General features: G+C 40.4%; 1 protein-coding gene across 1 annotated transcript in view; it reads right to left on the bottom strand.

The window, feature by feature from the left end:
• The window catches only part of PPEF2 (protein phosphatase with EF-hand domain 2), a gene marked incomplete at its 3' end in the record, with an annotated part of 50,916 nt that extends 41,211 nt beyond the window's left edge, over positions 1–9,705 (bottom strand). Inside the window, 1 exon segment of the mRNA XM_082838163.1 lies at positions 9,385–9,705.
• Between the last annotated feature and the right edge of the window lie 1,358 nt (positions 9,706–11,063).

Here is an 11,063-nt window from a genome sequence, read left to right on the forward strand (position 1 = left end):
GGAAAACTGTCACTGTTTGCAGATGACATGATACTATACATAGAGAATCCTAAAGATGCCACCAGAAAGCTACTAGAGCTACTCAATGAATGTGGTAAAGTTGCAGGATACAAAATTAATGCACAGAAATCTCTTGCATTCCTATACACTAATGATGAAATATCTGAAAGAGAAATTAAGGAAACTCTCCCATTTACCATTGCAACAAAAAGAACAAAATACCTAGGAATAAACCTACCTAGGGAGACAAAAGACTTGTATGCAGAAAACTATAAGACACTGATGAAAGAAATTAAAGATGATATCAACAGATGGAGAGATATACCATGTTCTTGGATTGGAAGAATCAATATTGTGAAAATGGCTATTCTACCCAAAGCAATCTACAGATTCAATGCAATCCCTATCAAATTACCAATGGCCTTTTTTATAGAACTAGAACAAAACATCTTAATATTTCTATGGAGACACAAAAGACTCTGAATAGCCAAAGCAGTCTTGAGAGAAAAAAGCACAGCTGGAGGAATCAGACTCCCTGATTTCAGACTATATTACAAAACTACAGTAATCAAGACAATACGGTACTGGCACAAAAACAGAAACATAGATCAGTGGAACAAGATAGAAAGCCCAGAGATAAACCCAGGCACCTATGGTCAGCTAATCTATGACAAAGGAGGCAAGGATATACAATGGGGAAAAGACAGTCTCTTCAATAAGTGGTGCTGGGAAAACTGGACAGCTACATGTAAAAGAATGAAATTAGAACACTCTCTAACACCATGCAGAAAAATAAACTCAAAATGGATTAGAGACCTAAATGTAAGGCCAGACACTATCAAACTCTTAGAGGAAAACATAGGAAGAACACTCTTTGACATAAATCACAGTAAGATCTTCTTTGATCCACCTCCTAGCGTAATGGAGATAAAAACAAAAATAAACAAATGGGACCTAATGAAACTTCAAAGCTTTTGCACAGCAAAGGAAACCATAAGCAAGATGAAAAGACAACCCTCAGAATGGAGGAAGTATTTGCAAATGAATCAACGGACAAAGGATTAATCTCCAAAACATATAAACAGCTCATGCAGCTCAATATTGCAAAAACAAACAGCCAAATCCAAAAATAGGTAGAAGACCTAAATAGACATTTCTCCAAAGAAGATATACAGGTGGCCAAGAAGCACATGAAAAGCTGCTCAACATGACTAATTATTAGAGAAATGCTAATCAAAACTACAATGAGGTATCACCTCACACCGGTTAGAATGGGCATCATCAGAAAACTACAAACAAATGCTGGAGAGGGTATGGAGAAAAGGGAACCCTCTTGCACTGTTGGTGGGAATGTAAATTGATACAGCCACTATGGAGAACAGTATGGAGGTTCCTTAAAAAACTAAAAATAGAATTACCATATGACCCAGCAATCCCACTACTGGGCATATACCCTGAGAAACCATAATTCAAAAAGACACATGTACCCCAGTGTTCACTGCAGCACTATTTACAATAGCTAGGTCATGGAAGCAACGTAAATGCCCATTGACAGACGGACATATACAATATATGACATATACGACAGATGGGTATATACAATGGACTATTACTCAGCCATAAAAAGGAACTAAATTGGGTCATTTTTTGAGACATGCATGGATCTAGAGACTGTAATACAGGTGAAGTAAGTCAGAAAGAGAAAAACAAATATTGTATATTAACGCATATATGTGGAGCCTAAAAAAATGGTACAGATGAACCAGTTCGCAGGGCAGAAACTGAGACACAGATGTAGAGAACAAATGTATGGACACCAAGGGGGAAGGCCGCGGGGTGGTGGTGGTGGTGGTGGTGGTGGTGGCAGTGTAAAACAAAATTTAAAAATAAACAAATAAATAAATAAAATAAAAAGGTCCCTCCACCTAAATGGACTTTGGGCCCTGTTTCTCACACCTGACTTCAACTAACTAACTAATTCAAGCATCACCAAGCTAGGACAGAAGAAGAAGACAACAGTACAAGAGTCTGGACCAGGCCTGTTAGACCCATCCTACTAGTTCAACTGTAGTATTTACCAAATATCTATCGCTCTATCAAAATTTAAAATTATTCGTTTTACTTCTAGCTATCCTTTTGCCCCAGTGTTGAAGACCGAAGGAAAATTCTGTAGTAAGCTGTCACAGAGTATAGTTACTGGAGGCAATTTAACTGATGGTTGGATCTGTCATCAAATTCCTTGGTCAATAAAAGGCATCAGCCATAATTCTTGACACTGAATTTTCAGATGTTCCTCTAAAGTTTCCTGTCAGCATATACCTCCATGTTTGTTTATTACATTTGATAAATGTACTCAATTCTGAAGTTTCTGTAATGGGAAACTGATGTTGGAAAAACAAATGGCTCGATTTTTAAAACTGCTTTGCAATGGGAAACTGGTTCTATAATCCAGACTGAATGTTGTGCTTTCATACCAGATTAGCCCGCTAATGTAGCTGTCTAATGAGTCACATATAAAATCAGATTTCTGCATTGAACAATCCCCTTTCTATTCTAAATGAAACTCTGGGTAAATGGTTAAGCCCTGGGGATTCATGGCTTAAATCTTTGCTTCTGACTTTGCTATTGTTGTTGGCTATATTGATTGTGCTCTGTGTGATTAAGAGTAATAATCTCTTGTGCCTCTCAATGTATATTTAAAACTCCAACTAGAATAATGATGTCTAAATGACTTGAAACTACTGATGATGTCTATAATTCAATATAAAACAATGGGTATGCATAATGCACATACAGGGTAAATTGACATAAGTACTACTGGACAATCTAGAATTGACTGTCAGTCCTTGCCAAGCATTCTATTAGTCATTTTGATGTACGATCCTTTGTCTCCATAATGTATATGACTGTGCCTTCCACTTTTAAGAGGCGGAACAGTTCTCAGAGTTTTCTGAGAATCTACTTCCTGGGTTATAATCCTCAGTTTGGCTCAAATAAAATTCCCTTTTTTTTCCTCTTGATAGTTCATTGAATTTTTGTCAACATTTTCATCACTGAAATACCATATTCTAGTTTTCAGTTTTGTATCTCTCTACTATTAGACTGTGAGTTCCTTGAGAGCAAAGACTGTGTGTGAGCAAATTCATCATTTTATCTCCAGGACTTAGCACAGTACCTGACACGGAGTGGAGGTTCATTAAATAGTAATTGAATAAACTTTATGCTGGATTTATTTTTACACAACATAGATGAATCTTTCTCTAGCTCTTCTTCAGGAAGCACTGTGAGATGTACTAACTAAACATCAAGAGTGGATTCCACATCTATATTTTTTCCCCTCCTTTACTTCTACCCCATTCTCCTTCCTCTTTTTTTTTTTTTTGCGGTACGCAGGCCTCTCACTGTTGTGGCCTCTCCCGTTGCGGAGCACAGGCTCCGGACGCGCAGGCTCCGCGGCATGTGGGATCTTCCCGGACTGGGGCACGAACCCGTGTCCCCTGCATCGGCAGACGGACTCTCAACCACTGCGCCACCAGGGAAGCCCCTCCTTCCTCTATTTTTGAAGGTTATTGTATTGGAGATTGTCAAAGAGTTGTTATCTTTTCCCTTGCAAATCAAAATGAAAGGCTCACCTTGCTTATCTTGGTTTAACATAATAAAGAAATAATCAAAGAAAAAAGCACCATATCTTTTTTTTTTTTAAATCCACAAAATGGTTCCCAGATATAAGGGATGTTGTGGAAGCAGAATCTGAGTATGGGGTAAAGTGAGAAGCCATCATGACCAAACTAAGCAAACTCCCCCTAGATAACTGCAGTTTTAGAGATGGAAGGGAATTCAGCAATGATTGAATCCACCAATCACTCACAACCTGCTTTGATCATTGGTAACTTGCCTATAGAGCCGTGCTATATATTAAAGTGTTTGGGTTTTGGAAGTGCACAGAATAGAAAGAAGTGAAATAATTCTCAGGGCAAAACCTGAAAAAGTAAAAACTGAATAAGATGAAAAATGAAAAATGGGGGCTTCCCTGGTGGCGCAGTGGTTGAGAATCTGCCTGCCAATGCAGCGGACATGGGTTCGAGCCCTGGTCTGGGAGGATCCCACATGCCGCGGAGCAACTAGGCCTGTGAGCCACAACTAGTGAGCCTGAGCGTCTGGAGCTTGTGCTCCGCAACAAGAGAGGCCGCGACAGTGAGAGGCCCGTGCACCGCGATGAAGAGTGGCCCCCGCTCACTGCAACTAGAGAAAGCCCTTGCACAGAAACGAAGACCCAACACAGCCAAGAATAAATAAATTTTTTAAAAAAGACTATCTCCTATTAAAAAAAAAAAGGAAACATGAGCTTGATATGTCCTCAGCGCCTTTTGGTAATGACTAACTGCTTCTCTAGCTGGTGATTCCCCAGCTGAGCCATCTTATCTGGTAACTGGCACATTTACACTGCATGGGTGAGAGTCCTTGTCCTTCTAGGATTTGACTTAGTATCATCCATATCTGACATTATCTTTTTTTTTTTTAATGTAGGTAATTGTTTATCTGCCCAGTAAGTGAACCCAAGAAATGCAAGATTGATCATCCAGGACTCGAAGACCTCGAAACACACACAGCAAAGACCCTCCCTTGGTAAATGGATGAGATAACAAAGGGGCCGTCTCTGACTGTCCCCAGGCCAAACCTGTATCTATTTCCCGGGTGAAACGTAAGTTTGTTGCCCTCATGGTCTCAGCTATTTCTGTACTTCAGGCTAGAAAGAAAGCTCTTACCTTCTTTGGTATGTGTTTACTACGAGCCACAACGAGGCAGAAACCTCTTTAACACACAGGTGTGATCCCCATCTTGTCTTCAGAGTTGACCGAGGGATGCCGGGCTGATCTGATTTCTTCCAGATCTAGAGTCCGATAAATTAGATGCCGGTCTAGTCCGGCATACCTTCCCCGAGAAAGCCAGTGAGGATATCCACAGCCCTGGCCAAGCATTCAGGGCTCCTTGCTTTCAGGCAGCAGGCAGCTCTGACCTCAGTCAGATCAGGCCTGCGAGGAGGATTTGAAGAGGGAGGTTGCTCAGTTGGGGTATGTCCCTCACACCCAGGCCCAACCCCTGAAGACTGTTTCTCTGCTGCTCACTCCTGCCCCCTCCCCAATCCTAAGTCTTCTTACTCTCCTGGATTAGAAGGCTATGTTTCTCAAGCCACATCTGAGAAGGCTGAGCTCCTTAACCTAGAAACAGAAGAGTGCTGACAAGACAGATGGGCCTGGGGGCTCCAGAGATGGCTCCAGAGCCCAAGGGGTCCCAGCTGGAGCCACGCAGGAGGCCAAGGCATTCTTCCTTGTGGCTGTCTTTTCTCTGTTTGCAAAACTTGATTGAAACATTTTGCCTTTTCTTGCTTTTTCCTACTGTGGGCACTTTTCCCTTAGGTTACAACCTAAACTATTACTATATTAAAATAGTAATCACTATTCCCAGAAAATCTACTTTTTCAATAAATCTAAGATGCTTATGTGTGTGCTGGGAGGTACTAAATATTCCATGGGAATTTGCAAAAAAATTTGTACTCTGTTTACTTATGTGTATTTAGTAGGTCAAGCTTGTTAATTATGTTGTTCAAATCCTCTTTGTCCTTATTTATTCTTCCTGATCTGCTCATCTTTGAAAGAAATGTTTTAAAGATTTCTATGATAAGTACAGGTTTAGCAATTTATCTTTGTGTTTCTGAATCTTTGCATTATACATTTTGAAGCTATGCAATTAAATATTAGATTGAACCATATGACACTGACATTGGAAATTATATAATACATTAAGGTTCATGGCTATTTTCTTGGTAGAAGGTGACCTATCAAAATAAAATATCACTCTGCTCTTTTAAATCCTTTTTGCCTTGAATTCTCTTATGTCTGGTGTTTTCACATAGGCTCACTTTTTGTTAGTGGTTAACAGCTAAGATACTGATAGCTTCCCCAAATTGACTAAAAGTTAAAAGACTGATCAAATCCTATATTATTGAGAGTATGAGAAAAACAGCCCATTCCATTACACTACTGGTGGAATGTAAATTGTTTTACTTTTTTGGAATTAAACTAGATTAAACTTTAACTGAGATTTATTAAATTATGTATTTAATTTATTAAATTACAAATCTGTAACATGTAAACCCTTTGGTCCAGAAATCCCACTTTTAAGTATTTTACAAAACTATACAACCATACAAAAAGCAGTAAGGGGCTTCCCTGGTGGCGCAGTGCTTGAGAGTCCGCCTGCCGATGCAGGGGACACGGGTTCGTGCCCCGGTCCGGGAAGATCCCACATGCCGCGGAGCGGCTAGGCCCGTGAGCCACGGCCGCTGAGCCTGCACGTCCGGAGCCTGTGCTCCGCAACGGGAGAGGCCACAACAGTGAGAGGCCCATGTACCGCAAAAAAAAAAAAAAAAAAAAAGCGGTAAGGATTTTCACTACCATATTGTTGATGATCATGAAAAACTGGAAACAAAAGTTCAAAAATTGTAGAATGGTGAAATAAGTTATTGTACATACAGGAGAATACTATGTAGCCATTTAAAAAAATTAGATCAATATCCTCTGTCATAAAGAGATGTTCATATTTTGTGCTATGTGAAAAAGGCAACCTGCTGAAATATATAAAATATAACCTCAATTTGGAAGAAAAAAATTATTTTGTACATTGAAACGTTTTCTAGTTTCTGTGTTGATACTTTGGCATCTTGGGGCTTTGCTGACCAGAGAGGGCCCACCCCTCCCAGGGTTAGCTGATTCCTAGAGACAGCAAAGGGCTGCGAGTGCGATTTTCACGTGCAAACCACCCAGCCCAGACCCACATCCGCAACTCCCTCCTTTATCGGCTGTTACACTCAGGGCCACTATTCCCACAGCCCTACCCACCCAAGGCCAGTACCAGACAACTAGGGGCAGCTCCTATGTGATGGAGCCAATGAAATTATTCAAACTAGCCCATTTTAGACCTGTTTAGCCCATTACCCTGTGTCAGCAGACATTCTTCCCCTCAAAAACCACAAAAACGCTGCACACAGCTTCCCTATCTCTCTCTGCCTGCGACCAGCCAACCTCAGTGTTCTCTCCTGTGGCCCTGCATAGTGCCTGTGGTGCACCTCCCTCCTTTTGGGAACTGTGAGTAATCAGCTACCTTTTCAATGGCAATTCTGATCTGTTGGCCTCACCATACCTGAATAAAAATCATATCTACATAAAACATAAATACATAAAAAGTCTTAATGAATATAGACAGAAGTTATCTCTAGGGGAGAGTGCTAGGTCTGAGTGGGGAGGAGAAGCAGTGGATTACGCTGTTGACTGTGTGGTTCATTTATTGTTATCTTTTTAATATTTTTTCTTTGTGGCCATGCTGCACAGTTTGCAGGATCTTAATTCCCCGACCAGGGATTGAACCCAGGCCCCTAGCAGTGGAAGCATGGAGTCCTAACCACTGGACTGTCAGGGAATTCTCTGGCTTATTTTTATAATACTATGTTACTTGTGTACTTTAAAAGATAGAGCATTTTAAAAAAGTCAGCTCTCTCCATCTTCTATACGATTGCCATAAGCCAAGCTTTCTTCTTTTTTATTAAAACAATTCTTTTTTTTTTTTTGCTTTTTTATGTGATAAGAACACTTAATATGAGCTCTATCCTCTTGAAAAATTTAAGTGTATAATTGTTAACTGTGAGCACAGTGTCATACAACAGGTCTCTAAAACCTATTCATCTTGCAGAACTGAAACTTTATACCCCTTGGCTAGCAACTTCCCATTTCCCCTTCTTCCTAGCCCCTGGATTCTACGACTCTGACTATTTTAGGTACCTTACAATGGAGGAAAAATCTTTTCTCGGCCCTTTTAAGGTCACTGGCTGGGTCTGAAAATTAAACTGACAAAGATGGATTAACAGGGGGAAAGTATACGGAAAGTATACAAATCTATTCAGTGTAGTTGTACATGACATAGGAGCCTTCATACGAAAATGAAGACCCAAAGAAACAGTTAGACCTGAGTATGTTATGCTGGATTTGACGAAGAGTGTACCACGGTGGAGGAACGTGAGAGGTTCAGGAGGGTGAGGGAATTGTAGTAAAGTGGGGGAAACTTCGCACATGAGCATTTTATGACCTGTTTCAGGGAAGAAGGGCAAGGACGGGAGGAGGGCAGAGTGATCTTCCTGATTCTGACATTTTTTCAAACTCCTTTAGCTTAAAATATTCAATATGTCAAGGTGTGGTATTTTGGGGTCACATGTCCTAAACCCCATCAACTCACTTAAGTGGAATCATGCAGTATTTTTTCCTCTGTGATTGGCTTATTTCACTTAGCATAATGTCTTCAAGGCGTATCCATGTTGTCACATATGGCAGGATTTCCTTCTTTTTGAAGGCTGGATAATATTCCATTGTTAAGTACATATCACATTTTCTTTATCCATTAATGTGTCAATGGATATTTAGGTTGTATACACATCTCGCAATCCCTCTGTATTTCTTATCTGTTCTATTATAATGTTAACCTGTTTTTCACTTTTCCATTATCGGCCCCGTCCAACTCACTCTTCATACCAGACAGAGAGTGAACTTTAAAAAATAAAAATTGCTCATACAGCTCTTCCATTTCTGGACATTTTGGAGGGATAGATATCTTGAAAAAACATTCCCACTACAAAGCTAGGCACGAAAAAGAAATATCTTCCTAGATGCATAATGCTTAGCTGAGCTTGCAAGTGAGGAAGTAAAATCAGAGAGAATAAAGGGAGTAAAGGAGAGTAGGAAATAGAGAGGAAACTTGGGAGGTAAGGAGGCATTGATGCCATGGTGGTTCTGAGGACATCTGCTAGTCCTAGTAAGCTTGAACCTTTGGTTCTGTGACAATTGCCTTGAGAGGTGGAGGATAAAGGGACAAAGCCTTGGGTACCTACAAGATGAAGAGTTGAAATGTCTCATCAGGGAGCAGGGCTTATCTCTGGGAATTTGTAACCACAGGCTCGCCCTCAAACAATATAAATTGAGGCTTCAATTTATACTACCTGAGTGTTCTAAGAAACCACAAGCTGAGAAATTAACAAACACACATCCTCTCTGGGGGGCACAACATCAACCCAGGCCTCCCGGACTTCCAGAGGAACAAAAGTGTACAATCCAAAGTGACAAAACACCACAGAAACCTTCAAGAGGGAGAGTCAGAAAAACAAATAGTAAAATCAGACACCCAAGGACCTGATGGAATTGAGAAGCAGAATATAAAATAAGTATACGGGTTAAGAAGCTTAACAAAAGATTTCAAAGCAAGGAACAAAATGTTATCAAAAAAAGATCCTGGCAAGTTTGAAAAAGTAGACCATCTAAAATAAAAAAATTTGGGAATTACCTGGTGGTCCAGTGGTTAGGACCCAGCGCTTCCACTGCTGGGGGCCCGGGTTCAATCTCTGGTCGGGGAACTAGGATCCTGCAAGGCACGAGGTACAGCCAAAAAACTAAAACAAAATAAAATTAAAAATTTAAACTCAATATTAAAAAAATAAGTCCACTGAAAAAAAATCTGACTTATAGGAAAAGAATCTTTTAAATTATTTGGAATATATCATTGAGAGAGAAATCCACTCCTCTCATATTTCCCCCCAAAACACTAGAAGGACTAAGAGACAAAAAGGATAGAAGAAGGTGTAACACACATACTTAGAGTTCAGGAGAAAAGACAAGAGGATGTAGGAAAAGTTTTTAGAGGGATGATAACTGAGTATTCTCCATTGAATAAAAGACATAAATGTGGAATTTGGAGAGCACAACAAATCCCAGGCAGGATAAATATACAGAAATCTGCATCTAGACACATAAGAGTCAAACCACGAGGCACAACGGACAAAGATCTTAAAAGCCACCAGAAATTTAGATTCCCTAAATCACTTTCCTGCTTAAAAGCCCTCAATGACTTGCCTTTGCCTGGTTAAACTTAGGGTATTCTCCAAATTCTCATCCACAGATCATGGTATATTTTCAAGAAAACAAGAATGGAATGTGACTAATGAGTAGAAATTTCTAGTCTCAATTGCAGTGTGCCTGGCAAGAAAGGTAAAACTACTTTTGATATTTGATTTTTAAAAGGGCATTGGATGATGGAATTTTTTTTTTTTTTTTTTTTTGGCCACACTGTGCAGCATGCGGGATCTTAGTTCACTGACCAGGGATCGAACCCAAGCGCCCTGCAGTGGAAGCTCGGAGTCTCAACCACTGGACCACCATGGAAGTCCCCGGATAATGGAAATTTAACAATGCTGACCCAACACAATCTGATAAGAAACATGAATATTCTGGTCCACTAGAGAGGTGTGCAGTATGATGGGGCAGGGACGATCTGTACCCAGCTAACATTTTCCTCTAGACATTCCATTTTCCAAATTTGTTCCACTGGCACACTGACACAAGAACATACAATCAAAACTCTTTTGTTCATGCTTTTAACCTTTTCTGACTCCATCCTCAAAGAAGTTTCTGACATGTTTGTGTGAAAAACATCAAATTCTACAAAGCAGTTCTGCACTCCTTTGAATCCTGACACTTAATAACATACCATGTATGAGAGCTGCTTCCTCAGGACAGTTGTTCAGAACCATACAACTTCAGGGATAAGAAATAGGGAGAATACCACACTGAGTATCTTGGGAAAAATTTTTAATCTCCTTTCCAACATCTCTTTCGGCATTTTGTTAACTATAAGTGACAATCAGAAATAATTTGGCTTCATATTGCTTTCAAAAAGCAGTAAGAAAGTAGCTTCCCTGGTGGCTTCCCTGGGGCACAGTGGTTGAGAGTCCGCCTGCCGATGCAGGGGACACTGGTTCGTGCCCCGGTCCGGAAAGATCCCATATGCCGCGGAGCGGCTGGGCCCGTGAGCCATGGCTGCTGGGCCTGCGCGTCTGGAGCCTGTGCTCCGCAACGGGAGAGGCCACAACAGTGAGAGGCCCGCATACCGCAAAAAAAAAAAAAAAAAAAAAAAAGGAAAGTAGCTACTTAAGAAAAAACAAAGTAGCTACTTAGAAAAAAAGTCTA

Source organism: Leucopleurus acutus (genome assembly GCF_964270905.1).
Source record: "Leucopleurus acutus genome assembly, chromosome: 4".
NCBI classification, from domain to species: Eukaryota; Metazoa; Chordata; class Mammalia; order Artiodactyla; family Delphinidae; genus Leucopleurus; species Leucopleurus acutus.